A 10,903-nucleotide genomic window follows, 5' to 3' on the forward strand; every position below is an offset into this window, starting at 1 on the left:
GGGAGGCATCGCTTCCATTTCTTACTAGCATGGGTGACTCGCTGAGACTTGTTGAAGTCTCGCCTATAAAATGGAGCTATATATTTCCCTCAGAGGATTGTTGTGGCAAATTAAAAGATAATTGACAGAAGGCTTCAACCACAGAGCCTGGTCCATGAGAGGGAATTGCTGTGCTGGTTACTAAATTGTAGTGATGCCAATCTTTAATTTGTTCTCTTAGGAGGTTATATTTGCCACATCAATTCACTCACTCAAAAGGCCTTTTCCTGGGTGCCACAGAAAGAATAAAACAGAACATAGTCCCTGGCTTCAAAGGACTGACAATCTACCGAGAGAGACTGCAAACTGAGAACCAAAATGAACAAGAGTTCAAATCATTTACAAACAAGAAAATGGTAAATTCTACAGGCTGGATGATAATACTTGGTAAAGTTCTAGAACAGATGATTAAGTGGATGATTTGTCAGCAGTTTGGGAAAGGAAGCAGGGGACATCCAGAACAAACTTAGTTCCTTAGCTCAAGGCACTGCCCACTCATTCATACACTCTTGACTGTGCATCCCTGTCTGACATGGGACTAGGTGCTGGGGCCAAAGTTAGGAGTCCTGTTCTGATGGAGCTTACAGGTTAGCAGGACATTAGACATTAACCAAGGTATGGCAATAAAAGTTCCTGAATGTGGGACTCCCTGGTGCCACAGGGGTTAAAGACAGCGCTATGAAGCTCTCATCAGCCACTGCAAGACAAGTTCAATTCCCTGCTGGCCAGGGAGCAACCCACATGGCAGCAGACCTTTCCTGACTCGCCCTGCTGCTCCCCTCAACAGTATATTTCAGTCAGTCTGCCTGTTCTGCTCCCCACTCTGTCTCTGGTGAATCCTCTCACTCCCTGCACCTCTGGCCGACACCCCAGTTTTTGTATGCATAAATAAATAAATATTTAAAAAAAAGTTCCTGAATGTTAAGAAAGAGGCTAAGAAGGCAGCTCTCCTATGACTATTCAGGTGCCTCTCTTTTTCTCTCTCCTTTTCCTAATATACTTGTCCTTTTAAAATCTAGAAAAAAAGGCTAAAAAGCAGAAAAACATAATCTATAATTTATATCAACAGATGTGTAGTGTATATGCTACTTGGTCTCCTGCATATTGTCATGCCAATAAAATCAGATCCACATTATTTCTTTAACTATAGCCCAGTGTTCTGTCATATGAATTTATTGTAAATTATTTAACCAAACTTTATGTTTATCATAAAGTTTGGTTAAATAAATAATAATACAAATATAAATAATAATATGACTATAAATAACAATAGAAATAAAAATAATACAAATGATAGACATTTGTATTATTCTAATTTTCTTTCTTTTCTGTATTGGATTTCTGATAAGCTCACTGTAAATGTTGGTGAAAATAAAGAACAAAAGCAAAAAGGCATGATTTTCTTTCATTTGCTTGTATTGTCTTGAAATAGATAAGTCAGAAGTATTCATAAATCAAATTTATAAAGCAAAACTTCAAAAGGAACAAAATTTTAAAAAATTTCATCAAATTTAACACAAAATTCTAATTTCTTTACTGTTGGTGTATAGAGTAAGTGTTGCTGCATCTTATTTACTTGTACATTATAAGTAGAGTGAAAACATTCAGTAACATAAAATCAAGGAAGCTGTTGAAGTTATCAGGTTCTCAAACTCATTTGAAAAAATCTTTAAGAAAGGAAATATTTCCGAAAGCTGTTTCAGATGCAGTGATTTTGATTAAAACATACCTTAAAATCTCCTAATCGTAATTCATCATTTAGTTGAAGGCTGGTCAATAGGACTTTAATTTCCACATTTTCAATGTGAAGAAAACTAAGTAAATGATTTCAGGTCACTGTTGCTGATCCAATGTTTTAGGGGAAAAGCTCAAGTAGCCAATTTTGGTGGTTTTTTTTTTTTTTAACAATAGCTTTATTAGGAGGGGAGATAGGATAGAAGCGGAGTGACACTGCTTTCCCAAAGATTCAGAAAGATTAAGAATTAAGGCTAAGAAATTCAGAACTGGTATTTTTCCAACTCCAAAGTTTATATTCTTTCTTCTAATTCAATATATTTACTTTGTTTGTAAAATGCATTAATCCATCTACTCATTAATTCATTTCTGAATTTATATCCTTATGGAAGGGCTCTTTTGTTTCCTATCTTTCCAACTTACTCTATGAAGAAAGAGTCTTGTCCTTGCCAGCACCTCTTAGAAATGACCGGGGAAGAACATTCCTCGGCCAAGCCGGGGTTGGGGGGCTAAGAGCTGAGGGAGGGGCAGCTGCTAGAAGAGAAGTGGGTATAACAGAGAACGCCACTGGGGACATTTGGTGAGGAGCCCCTCTAAGTGTGTCCTGTGAACTTCCCGCCCCACACTCCAGCTCCAGTGTGCGCTACACACACTGAATGTCTGCATGGGCCCATCAATGTTCCTGTGAGAAATGTAAAAGTACAACTTTCTACTACTCAGCACCTATTATGCGCCTGCCACAGGGCATTGCTGCAAGTACAGCAATATTTATAATGTTTGTTTGGGGAAAAGTGTCAGGAAATAGTGGTTGATGACAGAAGGGTCATATGTTGCAGTCATATTTTGACATGCGAACCTGTCCAATCAAATATCAACCAAGATGGAATTACTCATTGATTTTTATTCTGTCCGGGGACTTTATTTAGGTTATCCTGATAAAAAGTTCCCAATATACCATAGTGACAAGTGTCTTCACAGAAGGAACACTCATCCACTAAAAAGGCTCTGTGAATACTTTTAGGGAAAAGCCGCTCATAACTTCCTTCCCAGGTTTAGAGCTCAGAGAAGCAGGGTGTTGGGAACTGGGGAGTGGTACTTTGGGGATGTGCACGTTGCTCTCATTATTCATTCATTAGTGAATTTACTGGGTGCCCACTATGTGCCAGACATGATTCAGGAACTTGGGATACACCCATGAGCAAAAGTAGACAAATGTATCTGCCCTACTGCAGTTAACATTCTAATGAAGTAGAGATGATCATTAAACAATAAATATAGCAAAGGAGTAAATTATAGAATATATTAGAATATTCTGTAATAAGTGAATCCTCTCAGCCCTTCTCCCCCCACAACTCTGGCCTACACCCTAGCTCCTGTATGCATAAATAAATCAATCTTTTTTTTTTTTTAAAGTGTTATTTGAATCAGACTTGAGGAAGGTAGAGAAGTGATCCATGTGACTGTCAGGGAGAAGGGTATGGGACAGAGAGTGAAGCCAGTGCAAAGGCCCTGAGACTGAGGTAGGGTTGGTGACATGCAATAGCAGGAGGCAATTTATAGCAGAGAGTCAGGCAGAGTCAGGGGATAGTAAATAGTAGGCGCTAAAGTGAGGGAGGAATGCAGGGCCAGATCAGTGTTCTGAGTGAAATGGGAAACAACTTGGGGGATTTTGCGAACTGTGATGTGCTCTTACATTTCGAAACAACCACCCTGGTTACTGTAAGGATTGTTGAGGCATGCAAGAGTGGAAGCAGGCAGTCCAGTTACAACAGACTATCATAGTATTCTGGGCAGGAGGATGGTGACTCAAATTGGGATGGTAGCTGTGGAGGTGTGAGAAGCAGGGAAATTCTAAAGGTATTTTAAAAGTAGAGTTGACAGGATTTCCTGGTGAATTAGAAACAGTGGGTGAGAGATGAAGGAGAGTCATAAGTAACAATACCAAAGGTGTTTTTTTTTTTAAAGATTATTTATGCTTACAAGAGTTGGGGTACAGGCCAAAGATGCGGGAGGTGAGAGGATCCACCAGAGACAGAGTGAGGAACAGAACAGGCAGACTGACTGAAATACACTGCTGAGGGGAGCAGCAGGCAATACAGGAGAAGTCTGCAGCGTCATGTGGGTATCTCCCTGACTGGGGCTAGAACTCGTGCGGCAGTGGCTGCAGGTTGCTTCATAGTATGGTGTTTAACCCATTGTACCACCAGGGAGGCCCAACACCTAAGTTTTTTAGTCTGCGCTTTTGACTGCTGCTGTTGGGTGTGATCTGGTGGTGAGATTATGGTTGATTTAAATATTTTTTTATTTTTTTGTCCATAAAGAAAAATTAGGAGAGTGAAAACACACTGATACTTAGTGAGTAAATACAAAGCAACACTGTAACTTCAGACAAGTTATTAGTCTGCAGAGGGTTACTGGAAGTTACAGGACTAGAGAAGTGTGTTTTCAGGTTATCTTGCTTGTGACCTGTTTAGTGGTGGCCGGGACATTCTTCTGTTCAGAGCAGCATTATCAGTGGGAAGAAAAGGAATGAGGTGAGTGAGGTGGTTTCTGTTGACCCATGAATCTGGGAGAACTGACTGTCCCTGTCTTACTATGGGTGACCCCTACTTTGAAGCCATGCTTTGTGTCTGTCCTTTCTATCTGGACTTTGAGACTCTTGATGGCAAGAACTGTAACTTAAAAAATTATTTATCTTTAATTGTGGCATAATAGATATAAAATGTACCATTTTAACCATTTTTAAGTGCAGGGAGGAAATGACTTTTGATTATAGTTGTAGCTTCAGTGCCTGGCACACAGAGGGCCAGTAGAGAGTTGTGGAATGCAAGAATAGACAAATGTCTAGGGATGGAGTAGGGAGCAAGTTCCTGTCATGGGGAAGGGAGTGTAAAGGTAAGAAGGTGATTTTATCCAGGGACTCCAGCCCTCTGCCACATCCTGCTTTGTGAATCTGAACTAGAGCAATTTCAGGTCCTTTATTTTTCTACTTCACTCATACCCTGATGATGGTTAACTTTATATGTCAACTTGGCTGGAAGAAGGTGCCCAGGTATTTGTTAAATATTATCCTGGAGCTTTCTGCAAAGATGCTTTTGGAATAGATTAACATTAAAATCATGGATTTTGAATAAAGCAGATTGTCTTTCATAAAACAGGTTGGGTCTCATCTAATCAGTTGAAGGTGTGGATAGAACAAAAAACTCCCTGGAGCAAGTGCAAAAGGGAATTCCGCCAGTAGACTCCCTTTGGACTTGCAGGACAGCCCCTTTCCTAGTTCTCCACTCTGCCAATCTTCACTGCAGATTTTGGACTTGCAAGTCTCCATAGTTTCGTGAACCGGTTCCCTTAAAATGGGTCCCTTCCCTATATACATAACCTATTGGAACTGTTTCTCTAGCAAATCCTAATGCACATACACCCATATTTTCTTTCATTTTGACGTTTCTCTTTTGGTTAGTGTGCAAGCATTTCTGAAGACACTAAAGAAATCATATGCTTCTAGGTGGAAGGGATTTATACTAAATAAAATAAAGTAGAAGGAAACAAATGAATAATGCATGGTGTGAAATATAGACGAAACAAAGTCTCAGATAAAGTCAAACTTAAAAATTAATGCTTGAGGGGCCTCCCTGGTCATGCAAGGGGTTAAGACACAACCTATGAAGCTATCTGCAGCCATTGCAGCACAAGTTCGATCCCCAGCCAGGGAGCTACCCACATGGCACAGCAGACCTCTCCTGTCTATCTTGCTGCTCCCCTCAGCAGTGTATTTCAGTCAGTCTGCCTGTTCTGTTCCCCATTCTGTATCTGGTGAATCCCCTCACCCCTCAAACCTCTGGTCTATACCCCAGCTCTTGTATGCATAAATAAATAAATCTTTAAAAAAATAAAAAGTAATGCTTGAAAGCTGACTAAAAAACAAGCTTATAGAGAGGGAGCGGAAGTGGTGCGGACAAAGTGGGGAGGGAGCACAAGGGACTGTGGTGGTGGACTAATGGTGATTTGATGTGGATGCACTACGGTGACTGTGCCTGGAGGCCAGAAATCCTATACTTACAAAATGCTGAAAACAATGTCAACCAATAATGCTTCAATAAATTAAAAAAAAATTCTTCTAAGTGGGAAACTATGTGTTTGTGAACAGTTAAGGGCACAGACAACTGCTCCTTGACTAGAGATGATGGGATGATTTTAGGAATTTTAGGCAGGTTTGTGACATTGAACTTCCTCTAACTTTTCAAAAAGATGAAGTGAGGAGAGCAATCTCTCCCTGTCTGAGGAAAGTCTTCCAACAGGTGGCCAAACAACTGTATTTTGGGGATAATCTATAGTAACTTCCTTGCTTTGCTCCCTCATTCAGTATTCCTTTTGGTATTTTAGAAGTGCGTTTAGAATTTCAGGAAATTCATACTCTAAAGATAATGGATACAACGAAAATGGTTGTCGGCAAGTTGTTTTGGAAGTTCAGAGGGAGACAATATAAACTATCCTGTGTTGAAATGAAAGCAAGACCAGGAGAGGTAAAAACCAGCCATCAATCAGCGAAAGACCAGCAATGCTTAAGAAGGTTGGACTGTTCTGTATGTCCATCTTGGCTTTTAAGGTCGTTCTCTACGACTGCCTTTCACAGCCCCAGGAATCCACCAGATTGTCTACCTGGGGATGAATCAGTTGCCTCTTGCCTTGTCATCTCTTCTGTCTTGTAGGGATGAAGGGTCTGTTTTGCTGCTAGGTCTTGAAGCAAAGGTGAGCTACAGTTAATGTCCAATGAGGTGGTCTCCCACTGCAGAAACTGCTGACGCTGTCAAGAGAAGTATTCCCCTTACTTGGCCATGGTGAGTAACTGGGGAAGCTGCCTTTAGGGTGAGTCAGGATTAGATGTGTCAGGTAGTGTGGGGAGTAGTGGGTTTTGGGCCTGTCCTCTGAGTCAAGCTGAGAGAGTAGCGGTTGTCTCTGGAGGTTGATCTCCTGGAGGCCTGGGGTAGCTCAGGGTTCTCTGACAGGACCAGGAACAGATGTTCCTTTGGGTGGGGCGGGGTGTCTGTTACTGGTGTTGACTTGAAGGTACAGATTTGTGGCAGCTTGGATAACATACGTGCTAAGGTTTTTGGGCATCTTCCACTGGAATTTCTCCTAAAGGGAATTTCAGGCACCTTCATCATATCTTCAGCTGCCCCATTTGTGATCAGGAGACCAAGGCCCAGGGAAATTTTCTAAAGTTATTCCAGTGATTTAAAAATGAAAAGGCAATGTGTAGGGTAAATGGTTTTCAGTCTTTTCTGCCCTCCACCATTAGGATTGCCCTGCCTGATAGGGCACCTGCAGTTGTTACATTGTTGTGTTGTTTACTTCTGTGGGCCATGGGAGGAGTATTGAGATAGTCACCAAGAGAAGCAGAAGCAGGAGAGAGAAGCAGGGAAAAGAAGCCAGAGAAACCCAGAGTGAAGACTTGCTGGGGGCCTGGAGACTGCTGGCCTCCTACCTCCCCCCACCCCTGCCTGCCGTGTACCTGTTTGCTACACTACATGTAAAGCTCAATAAAAGCCTGAGAAAGCCACCAAGGGCTCCAGGACTCTTCCTTTACATGTCCGGTCTGCTTGGAGCATAGAAACCTGCTCTGTGTCCCTTCCTACCCATACACAATGGCATCCTGATGAGGCTCATAGTGATACTCTGTGTGTGCCCTCCTTTATCATTGATTTGACAGCATCACACCAGAGGGATAAATCAGTGTTCTTATCCCTTCCCTGCCACCAATTAGCAATTAACAGGGAGATCTTGAATCAGTCATCCTTCCTGACCTTTAATTTCCTTATCTGTAAATATACCATTAACTGTATTCTAAACATTCCTGTTCAAATTATTATTATGTCTACATTAAGCCATTAAATGCTCAAAGCAACCCAATGAGGTATTACCATTATCTCCATTTTAAAGTTGAGCAAAGTGAGCACAGAGGTTAAGTTATGTGGCTAATGGCAGCACCAGGTAGTTTGACTCCAGAATTTTTTTTTTTTTAAAGATTTATGTATTTATGCATACAAGAACTGGGGTACAGGCCAGAGGTGGGGGGGGAGAGGATTCACCAGAGACAGAGTGGGGAACAGGACAGGCAGATTGACTGAAATACACTGCTGAGGGGAACAGCAGGCCAGACAGGAGAGGTCTACGGCATGTGGGTAGCTCCCTGGCCGGGGATCAAACTGGTGCTGCAGTGGCTGCAGATAGTTTCATAGTGCTGTGCTTAACCCCTTGAGCCACCAGGGAGGCCCCTCCAGAATTCTTAATCACTGTGCTAGGTGTGGTCTCATAACCTAGAGTCAACTCGTCACTGTAAAAGCCTTATGAATGTATCCTTAAAATTCACCATGTATTGTAGGACAAAAGACTTGGTTTGTTAAAAAAATTCTTTTTCAAGGCAAAATAAATAAAAATAGGCAGGAGAGGGAATTTATAGATGGAGTCTTATGAGATGTGTGAGTGTAGGGGCAGGAAGGGCACTGAGCAGGTTTCTGTGATCCACGCAGACGGATAAAGGAGAGCAGTGGAGCCCTCCGTGGCTTTCTCAGGTTTCTCATGCCACACATGCAGTGTGGCAAACAGGCACATAGCAGGCAGGGGTGCCAGGATGGTGGCAGGCAGAAGGCCTATTGGCAAGTCTTCACTCTGGGCTTCTCTGGTTTCTTTTCTCCCCTTCTCTCTCCTGCCTCCTGTGCTTCTGCTTCTTTTCTGCTTCTCTCAGCAACTATCTCAATACTCCTCCCATGGCCCACAGAAGTAAACAAGACAGTTTGCAACCATATAACAACTGTGGGTACCCCATCAAACAGGACAATCCTAATGGTGGGAGGGAAGAAAAGCCTGAAAAACCATTTACCCTACAATGAGCCAGTTACAAAGACTGGACTTTATTTGGGTCTGGCTTCAACAGACAAATTGAAAAATGACAATTAGGGAAATGTGAACACTGATGGTATTTAGTGATATCAAGGGATTATTGTAGGTGTGATAATGAATGGTTTTGTCAAAAAAAAAAGTGGCGTTCTAAAACAACAACAATAACAACAACAAAAAGTGGAGTTCCTGATCTTTTGGGTACTGAAATATTTACAGATTGCATGTTGTCTGGGATTTACTTCGATATAATCAGAGGATGGGGAGAGAATGGGGGCGGTTAATAAAACAAGACTGTGCATGTTTATTGTCGAAGTTGGGTGACAATTGCATTTGAGTTTAATACACTGTCTATTTTTGTTCAGAATTTACAATTAGAGAAATTTTAAAAAGTCACCATGTATAAATTTTTGTTTCATTCTCTCAGAAATTTCAAAAGCACCCACGGATGCACCTCACAGGCCTAGTGGGGATGACAGATCAGGAGATGGGTGGGTGGGACATCATCTAGAAGTTTTACTTTTCAAAAGAAACTTATTTGGGGGTAACCCATAGTGCTTTTGCATACATACCTACTTATTCTGGACTGCATGGATGTGTGAGCCTAGGGATGAATTAATGTGAATGCATTTGGTCTGCAGTGAGTTGGAGAACCATTCTGTCACAAGATCAAGAATTTCTGGGTCAAATATGATAATGAAATGATCTTGAGCTTCCCAGTTAACCAAATTGTGCATTTAAGCCAGATTTCTACCATAATTTTAACAAGGACAAAAATACACAATTCCCCTTATCTTGGTGGGTAAATGTTCATAAAGAGATTTACTAACTAAAGCCTTCACTCTTAAGCTGTGCTCCCAGAATATACCTTTCAGAGGCCACACTACTCTGAGCTCCATTGCCATTGTTTTTGCTTGCCCAGTCCAGCAAATATCCCCTAATTTTTGAGTTCTGTCCAGGGAACCATTATTTCCCTAGTCTCTCAGCAACAGAATTGTCTGTAACTTATGCCTGCCAACCAATGTAAGGCAATCAATGCCATACTATGCCAGTTACAGCGCTGGGGTAGGCATGAACACAGAAATTGGTTTAGAGATGGGCACTGGACTCAAATCAAATCCAAATGAGTCCTAGGATTTTTGTATCAGTGACTGGAAAAGAGGCACACACTTTCCCTTTGAATTTAAAGTTGTAAACTGACATACTTACATAAAAGGAGAACCTGCTTGATAAAACAGAGAGGAGAGATATCAGACTCTGACAATATGATTAAATCATTGAATCCAGCCGTACCTGAAGCCATACACAGTGTTGTGCATGTGGTTTGCTCAAACTGATTCTGAAATACTGCTAACAGTCATGTAGTGGCAAATCACATACACAATAAAGATTCTGCCTGAAGCCAAATGTTGCTTGCTAAATGGAAAGAACTATTTAATTTTATACTCTTTTGATTTAGACTATAGATGTGGACATGGAGTAGAAAATTATGTCAGTTTCAGTGGTTGTACAAAGCATTAACAGAGATTAGCCCAAATCTTTTTGTCATTCCATGCATTCTTCCTGAGGGCTGAGGAAACCCAACCGACTAGACAGGCTCCTGTGCAGGTGAAGCCCATGGATTCTTGAATGTCTTGACTGTGTGTGTGGTAAGGTGACTTCATCCTGAGTGTTCAGCTGCCTTGTCTGTGGCAATAGCGTCAGACAAATTCAGATTGTGGTAATGAGTAACTATGGGCTTTTCCCAGTGTCAAAGACTGAGTTCACATTTTATCTTTCAATTTTTAACTGACCCAAGTGGAGCTTCTGAGTGAAATGATTGAGTCCGCCCTTCAGATGTGAATATTCAATACCAATTAAAAATTTAGTGAATTGGAAATCTCTTGGCCTGGTGTTGGAAATCACCGTTGACAACCATGTGTCTCTTTGTATGATGGGGAGACTATCATTATAGTAGCTGTGAGACCTTGGGCAAGTTATCTAACTTTTCTCTGTTTAATTTCCTCACCTGTAAAAGGAGAATAATAGTAATATTTACCCCAAAGATTTGCTGTGAGGTTAAATGAGTTAGTAACATTTAAGCACGTTGAATAGAGTGGGTACCTCTTAAATGTTAACTCTCATTATTACAGGAAAATAATTTCCAGTCTCAGACAAATATTTCCTCTAGAACCCGAGTATCTGAAACAAAACAAAGGCAGCAATATGAGGATCTATTAAGATTGTGGAAAGA

Source organism: Talpa europaea (assembly GCF_964194135.1).
Source record: "Talpa europaea genome assembly, chromosome: 5".
NCBI lineage: Eukaryota > Metazoa > Chordata > Mammalia > Eulipotyphla > Talpidae > Talpa > Talpa europaea.